At 42.6% G+C, this 10,491-nt stretch overlaps 2 pseudogenes; one reads left to right on the top strand and one right to left on the bottom strand.

The window, feature by feature from the left end:
- Positions 1-2,502: 2,502 nt before the first annotated feature.
- On the bottom strand, positions 2,503-3,886 carry LOC106576434 (peroxisome assembly protein 26-like; annotated as a pseudogene).
- Positions 3,887-5,843: 1,957 nt separating this feature from the next.
- On the top strand, positions 5,844-10,491 carry LOC106576435 (cystine/glutamate transporter-like; annotated as a pseudogene).

Raw genomic sequence — 10,491 nt, 5'->3', positions numbered from 1 at the left:
CATTACACAGGTGCACCTTGTGCTGTGGACAGTAAAAGGCTACTCTAAAATGTGCAGTTTTGTCACACAACACAATGTCACAGATGTCTCAAGTTTTGAGGGCGCGTGCAATTGGCATACTGACTGCAGGAATGTCAACCAGAGCTGTTGCCAGAGAACGTAATGCTAATTTCTCGACCAAAGTCATTTTAGAGAATTTGGCATTATGTCCAACCGGCCTCACAACCACATGTAACCAAGCCAGCCCAGGACCTCCACATCCGGCTTCTTCACCTGCGGGATTGTCTGAGACCAGCCACCTGGACAGATGATGAAACTGAGGTGTATTTCTGTCTGTAATAAAGCCTTTTTGTGGAGAAAAACAGTCTGGGCCTGGCTCCCAAGTGAGTGGGCCTGGGTCCTACCCAGTGGGTGGGCTGCACCCCTACCCAGTCATGTGAAATCAATAGATTAGGGCCTAGTGAATTTTTGTTCAGTATAGTTTAATTGATTGATCATATGTAAAAGTATGCTTTCATTAATCACATTAAAAACAATTCTGAAACTAATTTCCATGACCTTACAAACCCTCATTTGACAACTTAGAACAGAGCATCATGCCATTCAGGCTGGCACATTTTCAAGCTGCGCAATCTCGAACAGCCTACTGTCATTCACAGATTCACAGACTAGCAGCAAATAAACTTGAACAAAGCAGAATCAGGAAATGAATGCCCATTCTCCATTGCTATTCAATGAAGATCCCGCCTTCATTCTGCTTTGATCAACCTTTTTGCCTCTGTGTGTGAATCAGGGCCAGCGATAGGCTATTTGTTTTTATAGAGGAGCAGGTACGCAATTCCCCAAAAATGTGAAATGCCGGTAAGGCGTTCTGGGCAGCTCCAGCCCAAGTCATGCACTGATAATACTGTATGTAGTAAAACCTTCAGGTTTCAATCAATTAAGTAGCAATATGTTTTCAAAATGCATACTGCCTCCAGCTCACTGCAAAGTGGTGTGTGACACACTGATGAAGCCTGCCTTCTGTGCAAATTGGAAGCACGCTTCAATTACCAGTTGAGAAATAAAAATATTTGCTCTTTTTTTTATCATGGCCAATTTCGTGTCATTCAATTGATAGTAACAGTCTTGTCCCATTTCTGCAGCACCCCTACGGACTCGGGAGAGGTGAAGGTCGAGAGCCACGAGTCCTCCGAAACATGACCCTGCTAAACCGCACTGCTTCATGACACACTGCTTGCTTAACCCGGAAGCCAGCCGCACCAATATGTCTGAGGAAACACCGTCCAGCTGGCGACTGAAGTGAGCTTGCAGGCGCCCCGCCCGCCACAAGGAGCCGCTAGAGCACAATGGGTTTCGGTCACGGCCGGCTGTGACACAGTCTGGGATCAAACCCGGGTCTGTAGTGACGCCTCAAGCACTGCGATGCAGTGCATTCAACCGCTGCACTACTTTGGGAGGCCCAAAAAACGTTCTAACACAGGATTGATTTTAGAATTGTTGCGCATTGATTGGGCGAATAAAAGAGCTGTCTGACAGATTTTCCGCTAAAAGGCCCTGCATCTGTATGCTGTGCATGTGATAAATAAGATACATAAGGAATATAATACACTCGTGCCAATTTAATTCCACAAAATTATGCAAATTAAGCCATAGACCAATAAGCATGACTGGTCAAATGTATTTCCATCAACTGGTATTTCCATCAATGAATAGGCTAAAAAGCATTATTTCGCAATGGGATTTATTTTCTTCATATTTCACATGCTTTGCGATTATGTAGGCTACTTTGTGCATAATGTCGCTATTGTACTACATAATTGATATAGTGAAGGTATACGCTGTACTACTTGGATATGCATCAGTGGGGATTAAAAAGTAATACGCAATACCCCCACTACACCACTGCTACCTAGTACACACTAGCTCGTTAATACATGCGCCATCATCTCTGGTAGGATTCAACCAGTCTGAGCCCGTATTTCTCACAGCGCCTGTGTCCTGAGAAGGTATCTGCTGGAGCCAGACCCTTTTGAAAGATACTGGAGTAATTCATAATGAGAGAATTATCATTTTACCAATTAAAAATCTTTCACTGTCATGTAAAAGTTAGAGTTTGTCTGACATGCATCTGATTATAATTAGCTTGCCTACAACAGTTGTTTTGGACTGGGCAATTCTTATCAACACAAAATGTGTCACCACACACACTCAATCGCTTTCTCGCTCGCTCACACACACACACCTATATGGGAGCAACTGAATCTGCAACACCAGAGAAATGAACTCTGACTATTACTATCACATTCTGCCTTCACAGGTATCCATGCTGTTCACATTCTGCCTTCACAGGTATCCATGTTGTTGTTGCCAACAAAAGCCCCCCTAATTTCTCTTTATCTTAGTCACTAATTCATATTTACATGGTTAGAGGGTCAGTGGTGAGCTCTTGGTTCTCAGTCAAATTTAAACCATGATGTCCCAGCACTAGGCTGTACGGTTTTACAGTTCTTAGCTCTGAGCTCTGGCTCGATAATAAGGAGCAAACATGGCGTCCCACATCTGCTTCAGCATCTGCAGCAGCTGTGAGATCCATATCCAAGAATCATCATAACATTTACGCTCTTTGTTCTGATATCTAGTCGCTGTTCAGTGCTTAGGTGCTTAAATACTGTAGGTAGGTTGGGTGCAATCAAAAGCTAGACAAAAGCTGAATGCTAAGTGCTAGACTAGTATTAACTAAAGCAACCACGTTATTTTGATGTTGACAGTTTCTTTCAATGATTGAATAATAGGCTTACAATGTTATTTATTTTGTACCTGGATCCATCCGGACAAAAAGCGTGTAGAAAAGGACCGCAGCCAGAAAGACTCTACGAAGAGTGAATGACCCAGCACTAGCTACTGATAGGCCTCAAGTTTCTGAATCACAGCACCTATAAAGCACAAACACAGTCACACTGTCTGGCAGCATTAAAGTCAATACAAAGGGTTAATGCAACTGTAAATGAGATGCACCTTGAGGTGTGTTAAGTCCAGAAGCCACCACAGGACTGGGGTTGGGACTAGGGCTTGGAGGTTGTTCTTGGCTGAGGTTCTCTTTATTCGCCACGATATCCAGTGCTATTTATTTCTGGTCCTCTGTGAATGCAATACCTCCCACCTCACCAACAACTAACTCCCATGCCTCTGTCATATGACCTAAAGGCACTAGAATATGCAGTAAATACAGCTCTGTTACAGTCCCAAATCCTGCCAATCTCCCATTGGATGGGTAGCACAGCCAAACATTGCTTGCCTACTGCATCATAGCTTGCTCACCCACTTTGGTGTAAAGAAGTATGCTACAAAAAAGAAGAGGGACATGATGAGGGACATGGTGAAAAACATCAATCACAATGTGCAGTGTCTGTTATAAATGGTGTGGAAGAAATGAGAGCCTGCATATTAACCATGTTACATTTTCCTCACCACATCTGCATTATTTTGGCAGGTATTTTCTCAGGGCACTCATAATGCTGCAGAATCCATGCCAGTACACCTGGCCACTGATTGAGTTCAGCCATTGCTTGAATCCCCACAATGCAGAGTGCAGCCTTCAACTCCCCATACCTGAAAGTCAGATGGACAACGATTTAGTCCAATAATGCAATGCAACAAGGACCATGTCATAAAAGTAGAGACATTTCTAAGAATTAGTACCCACCTGTCTTGCTCCACGTTTAAAAGACTATCCAGACCTCTCTCACGTGTTGAAAGCAGCTTGGAAATCCCTCTGAACCATTAACTGCTCGGCAGCTGAGTTCAACAGGCCATGTGTCAGTGCAAAATTTGAACACAGTGGGGGGCTTTGACAGACAGACCTGAACCTGAGAGTCTGAGACATTGAGGTGGATGAGTTGCTTCTCATTGCACTCTAGGTAGCTAATGTTATGTCTCTTTTAGTTGTTTGTGCCGACAAATTATAAGACGAATCACCGACTGTCAACCAAACATTAGTATTGTATTTACCAATATGTTAAACATGCCGTCAATTATGTGGTGGTGGTAAGTTTAATTGAAAAAAACTGTGGTACCTGCCTTGTACAAATTTAATTACATTCTGAGAAGATTTACATGCTCTTATTTGACTTCTGCACTCGCCACCAATCATATTCGGAGATTACTCGTGAACACAAGGCAGTAAATACAGCCTTCAACTCCCCATACCTCACTTGCGTTCTTATTCATACGTGAACCTCCAGGTGCGCTCGATTTAGTTCGCCCGGCATGCCGTATTGAGTGGGGTTTTCTGTATTATTCAAGCCACATAATGTGATGGGGTAGAGTGGTGACATGTCAGATAAGTTATTGTGAATATGATACTTAGTTTCCCGGAAATGCCAACACCCATTGTCAAGACATGCAATTACAACTAAACATGTCAAATGAAAATAAAGCAGCTATAATGCCTTTGTTAACTGCTGTTAACAAGCAACAGATTAACTGAAATGGACAGTATCATAGCTGTCGGAAGGATTAGACCAAAGCGCAGCGTGTAGAGTGCTCATCATCTTTTATTAGAGTAACGTGAACACTTAAACAAAAAATAACAAAACGACACACGACAGTTCCGTAAGGTAACATAGACTATACGAAAAACAACCACCCACAACCCACAGGAAAAAAACAGGCTGCCTAAGTATGGCTTCCAATCAGAGACAACGAAAGACACCTGCCTCTGATTGGAAACCATACTCGGCCACACATAGAAAATGAACATAGAAAATGAAAACTAGAACAAATCCACATGAAACAAACCAACCCCATAACACACAAAAACAACACCCCCTGCCACGCCCTGACCATACTACAATGACAAATGACCCCTTTTACTGGTCAGAACGTGACAGACAGCCACAGTGTCCCAAGTGTTAAGAAAAGAGAGGCAAGATACATTTATTCACAGTTTGCTGTTGGATCCCTCACATGTGATCTCACGCTGAAGTTTCTTTGCTCATGACAGAAATACTTCACAGTTCACACACAGGGTCAAACATCATGACCTTGCTTTTATTCATCAGGCGTGTGTGCAGAGAGAGAGAAAAGACAAGCCAATTGTTTGACGACGTTGCATTCAACCCCATTTTAGTGTTGAAATTTGTGTCAAATTGGATGTTATTTGGTTATGATTTGGTTCTGAATGAATTCTACTGATATTTTGTGGATATTAGTGAGAACATCAGTAAGACCATCTGCTCCTATAGCACGTATGCTTTCTCTGTTGTGAAGTTGTTGTTGAGAGCGACCCCCCTGTTGTCTGTACAGCTGCCTCTACAAGGGGTGTTTGGGTTCTCTCCCCATGGTATTCCGTGTTTATAGCTGTGCACACAAGCAACACTTTACACACACCGGCACACACACGCACAAAAACTTTAGTGCATGCGCACACACACACACGCACACACACACACACAAACATACACACACACAAACATTCATACTCAGTACAATGACTGCACCATGGCTTTGACTCATCTAAACTGCCTTAATTACTCATGTTGTTGAAATGTTGTTGAAGCTTGGGAAGACTGCTGACTTTGTTTTCCGCTTGTGCAGGATTGGTGAGTTTCTATGGTTACTGACTGTGCTGATTTGCAAGAGCCAATGAGGGGGTAAAAAAACAATTTCAGGGGAGAGGGCCTTGTGTAAGTGTGAGGGTTATACTCGTCTACCCGTTCAGCTCATACAGCTCTACTCGGCTTGTCACCCTCCCCTAGCTTGTCTCGTCTTTCACACTTGTCCTCTACATCAAGCAATCTTCATTGGATAAATACAAGCAGTTTCAGTATAAGAAGAGGGATATATGAATTTTATAGTTTATCCATAAAGGTAATTACTATACTTTTGTGTTCGTAAAGAATGAATACTTTTTTGTTCACTTAAATGGACTACTTGATTTATTCACTGGAACGTGTTGGTGTAAGGCTGACTATCTAAACAAGGTGTGTTCACACCTTCAAGGCTGCTGAGGCATGGGCATAGACGGAATTCAGTTGAAGGAAGAGGGGGATGAGGTGAAGGAGAAGAAAGAAGATGAAGTGATCCACCTGAGGAGGACCATAGGTCTGCTTCCGGCTATCTCCTTCATCATCGGTACCGTGGTGGGCAGCGGCATCTTCATTGCACCAAAAGGGGTTCTGATGAACAGTGGTAGTGTGGGGCTGTCACTGGTGGTTTGGGCACTGTGTGGGGTCCTCTCGGACCTTCGTTAAGCACCAACTGTCATTTTAAAAGAGGTAGTGGGTAACTATGAAAGCAAGAGGAGCATAATTGTGATGTTTGAGAGTGGCAGTTGCTAACACAATATCCGTCTTGAAACATTTTTGATAAATATTCACACATCAGGCTGATTCAGTATTGTTAAAGGTCCAATGCAGCTGTTTTTATCTCAATATTAAAACATTTCTGGGTAAGAATTAAGCACCTTACTGCTATTTTTTTCCAATTAAAATGGTTTAAAAGATACAAAAATAGCTTCTTAGCAAAAAGTAATTTGTCTCGCAAGAATTTTGCTAGGACTGTATGGGAAAGGTCTGAATGAGAAGCCTAGTTGGAGGAGCATAATGGGAGGGATTGTAACCTGAAAACGAGCTGTTATTGGCAGAGAGATATATTATTGTTATTGGTCTATTAACTTACACTGCCTGGTCATGTAGCCAGGCAGGGCAAAAACAAGCTGAAATTTCAGGCAGTCTACCTCATAGTGTGGTAATATATAGAAAACACAGGTAAATCATGCATTTGACTGCACTGCCCCTTTAATTCACAGACAGCACACAACATTCACTCCCCTAATGGAAGCTTAGGCTACCTCAGAGGTGTAATCTAGTACTCGCTGTATTTTCTTTGGCAGTAAACTGTGCTGGATGTATTCACTTAGCTGAATGATCTGGCCAAGGTCCACAATCCTCTGGTATTTGCACATGCGATCAACCTTTTCACTTATAAAGTAATTTGACTTATCTTATTTAATTAAGGTAATAACAGTTCACTGTACAGGTTATTGTCATACATGCCTCCACTATTATTTGTACCATTAACATAATTTAAAACATTTATTATCATTCAAGTATGAGTCCTTGCACAGATGTCCAAATGTTTACTATTAAACTGATGGTTTAATATACAGATGTAGGATCTTAATTGGAGCCAGTTTGCTACAGCAGGAAAATGAGCCTGTTGATTATAATTAATGGCTGTTTTTGTAGGGGTTGATGCATTTTTCATTAGGGCAAATCAAGTCTGAAATAGAAATTTCAGTGGAAATTACAAACTTCAGAAGTATTTTTAAACCTTAAATACTCTACAAGTTTGAATTTCCTGCTGCGCAGGAAAATTCTCAGCAACAAAAGTGATCAAATCTGTACTATTCATTAAGGCTGTTTATAGGGTAATAGCCTACGGCTGACCAAATAAACAGATCAAAAGGGTAGCATGGGCTGAAAGCATGGGGTGGATGTATGGCTGACCTTTCCCAGGTATTCCCCCAGTTTTTTACTTTATTATACCAGTTTTAAGCACAGCTATAACTAATGATATGCACTGAATAATGAATATTTAAAAAAAATCTGTTTCCTGAATGTATAGAGATAGTTATACAATAGAAAATATCCCAGCCCACTTAGCAAAAACTCCACATTGTTTCCACATCATTTCAACCAACAAATTCAATGTGATGACGTTAAGTCAACGTGGAAAACTGACTGTATTTGAAAAAAGTAATCAACGTAAGGAATTTAGTATTTTTTCGCCTAACTTTTCACCTGAATCCAATGACATGGTGAACATTTTTTGTAATTTCACTTTGAAATTAACGTTAGTTGACAACTCAACCAAATGTAAATCAAAACTTTACGTTGAACTGGCGTCTGTGCCCTGTGGGAGATGTGTCATCTGTCTCTGTCCTTTGTCCAGGGGCCTTGTGTTACGCTGAGCTGGGAACCACATTTACAAAGTCTGGGGCCACTACACCTACCTGCTGGAGACATTAGGACCCTTGCCTGCGTTCCTGCGTCTCTGGGCAGAGTTTTTATTCATCAGGTCAGCAGCCTGTATCTCTGTGTTTCTTTGCATACACTCTTAGAATAGTTTAGGGGACAGTATAGTTTAGTACACGTTTTTCTAATGCTTTTACTGTACTCCATGTGGACTGTAAAGGCCAGCTGTAGCATCCTACGTGTCCCTGGCGTTCGGACGCTATCTGGTGGATCCCCTTTTCAGCCCTTGTGCTCCTCCCACAGCACTGATTAAACTGGTCAGCATTCTTGGAGTGAGTGATAAAATACAATCGATAAGACTTTGTGAATTGTTTGATTACTATGGAATACTATTTCAACAAGGTTTATCTACCCCCCTCCCTGTATTATTTGTGGTGGCGATAAACTGCTGGAGTGTGACCCTGGCCTCTCGCACCCAGATCACGCTGACATTCATCAAGATGTTTGCCCTGGTCTTAATCATCGTTCCTGGCATCATGGCATTAGCCAGAGGTCGGGTAGTGGTTTTGGTAGAGTAACATGATACACGATGTACACAATATACACAGGACCGTAATCAATCAAACCCTGCTAACTCGTTTTCCTCTCTCCCCTCCCCAGGACAGACAGAGAACTTTCAGAATGGCTTTGAGATTGATACATTAACACTGGATAAGCTACCATTGGCCTTTTATTCTGGTCTATATGCCTATGGTGGATGGTAAGCAGTGCACAAGAAAATCCCAATCATACCATTGTTGTGTTGTCCATAAAGAACTGTTAACTGATAAATTAACATATTTTACTTTCTTTGCAGGTTTTATCTGAATTTTGTCACAGAGGAGGTCATTAACCCAAATAGGTATTTTACATTAAAAAAAACTATGTGATTGACCAATTATTTCCACACAATAATCAATGAACCTCATGCCTTAGTTTGTCTACTCTATTTTGTCAGAAACATCCCACTGGCAATCATCTTCTCCATGGTGACGGTGACTGTGTGCTACGTTCTTGTCAACGTGGCCTATTACACCATGATGACAGCAGAGGAGCTTCTTGTGTCTCACGCTGTGGCTGTGGTCAGTACTGTGGCATCATATGGGCAAAGCCAAGAGAAGGAAAATAACTGCATTAGAAGTGAACTGCATGTCAGCCTCATATATGCTGTCTGTTTATCGCAGACGTTTGCCAATCGTGCGCTTCACGGCTTGGCCTCTGTGATTCCTGTTCTGGTAGCTGTATCCTGTCTTGGGGCGCTGAACGGTGGCTTCTTTGGAGCACCCAGGTAATAATGCTGCACTCTCGTAATTCAGAAACGTACACCTTGATGTACGCTTGGCTGGTTCTGTTCACGAGACGTCTGTCTGTCTGTCCGTGGTGCAGGATGCTGTTTGTGGGGGCCAGGGAGGGACACTGGCCAGTCCTCTTCTCAATGATCCACATCCGTAGAAACACGCCTCTGCCTGCTGTTCTGCTGCTGGTATAGTCTACTACTACTGCCCATAGTCTACCTTGCCAACCCTATTAGAGTCTCTTTACAGACATCTGCATTGTGGGGATGTCCTTATTGGATTGATGAGGTAGGTCTATGCTTTGCTTTCATGGTCCAGTTGAGATGTTTGTGTTGTCCTTCCTGTAGTATCCGTTGGTGGTAGTGATGGTGGCGAGAGGAGAGATATTCCAGCTGATCAACTTTGCCTCCTTCTCTCGGTGGCTCTTCATTGCCATGGCGACCATGGGGATGCTCATCCATCGCTACCGCTTCCCCCTCCTCCCAAGACCCTTCAAGGTTGCCACGACTACTATAATTAACTAATGTCACTTGTTTGGTACTTACTGGTTGGCTGTTTCTTGACTGTTTACCTACAGTTTTATTCCAATGTCAGCTATTCTGTCTACTATGTGCCGCTGGCCATTGCAGTCACCTTCACAGTGGTGGAACACAGGGGGCAGCTGTGCTCTCACCCTGTCTGGAGTCCCTGTCTACTACCTGACCGTGCACCGCTCACGCCTGCCCACCCGATGGAGAAAGAGCTTCAGTGAGTCACATCCTTATCATGCCACTATGTCGTTGTCATCATACTGAATTACTGATAGCAGAAATGTCAGGTGAGGGTGGTGTTGTGTGGGATAGTTATGGCTGTTGCGAGTCACCGACAGGACTGTCTCTCTATTCTCCAGATACTGCTGGAGGTGGCTCAGCAGGATGTCCAGACCTACTAAAGACACCTCTGTACTCACACACACTCCATATTGTATATGGACGTAAATACCAACGCATGTTAGATTTGGAAAATAGTGAGCCGTTAACTCTACAACATTCACTGCTGGGAAAGTTAGTTCTGCTGAAAAAAAACCCCACTGACTATTGTTTTTGTTTACTTGAATTAATGAGGTGTACTTTTTACGCTTTGAATACGATAGATGTTTTGTGTGGATTATTTACATTTAAAATGACGATCAGCAAATG

Source organism: Salmo salar, chromosome ssa17 (assembly GCF_905237065.1).
Source record: "Salmo salar chromosome ssa17, Ssal_v3.1, whole genome shotgun sequence".
NCBI lineage: Eukaryota > Metazoa > Chordata > Actinopteri > Salmoniformes > Salmonidae > Salmo > Salmo salar.
The sequence above is the reverse complement of the archived record's forward strand: the minus strand, read 5'-3'. Positions and strand labels throughout refer to the sequence as shown.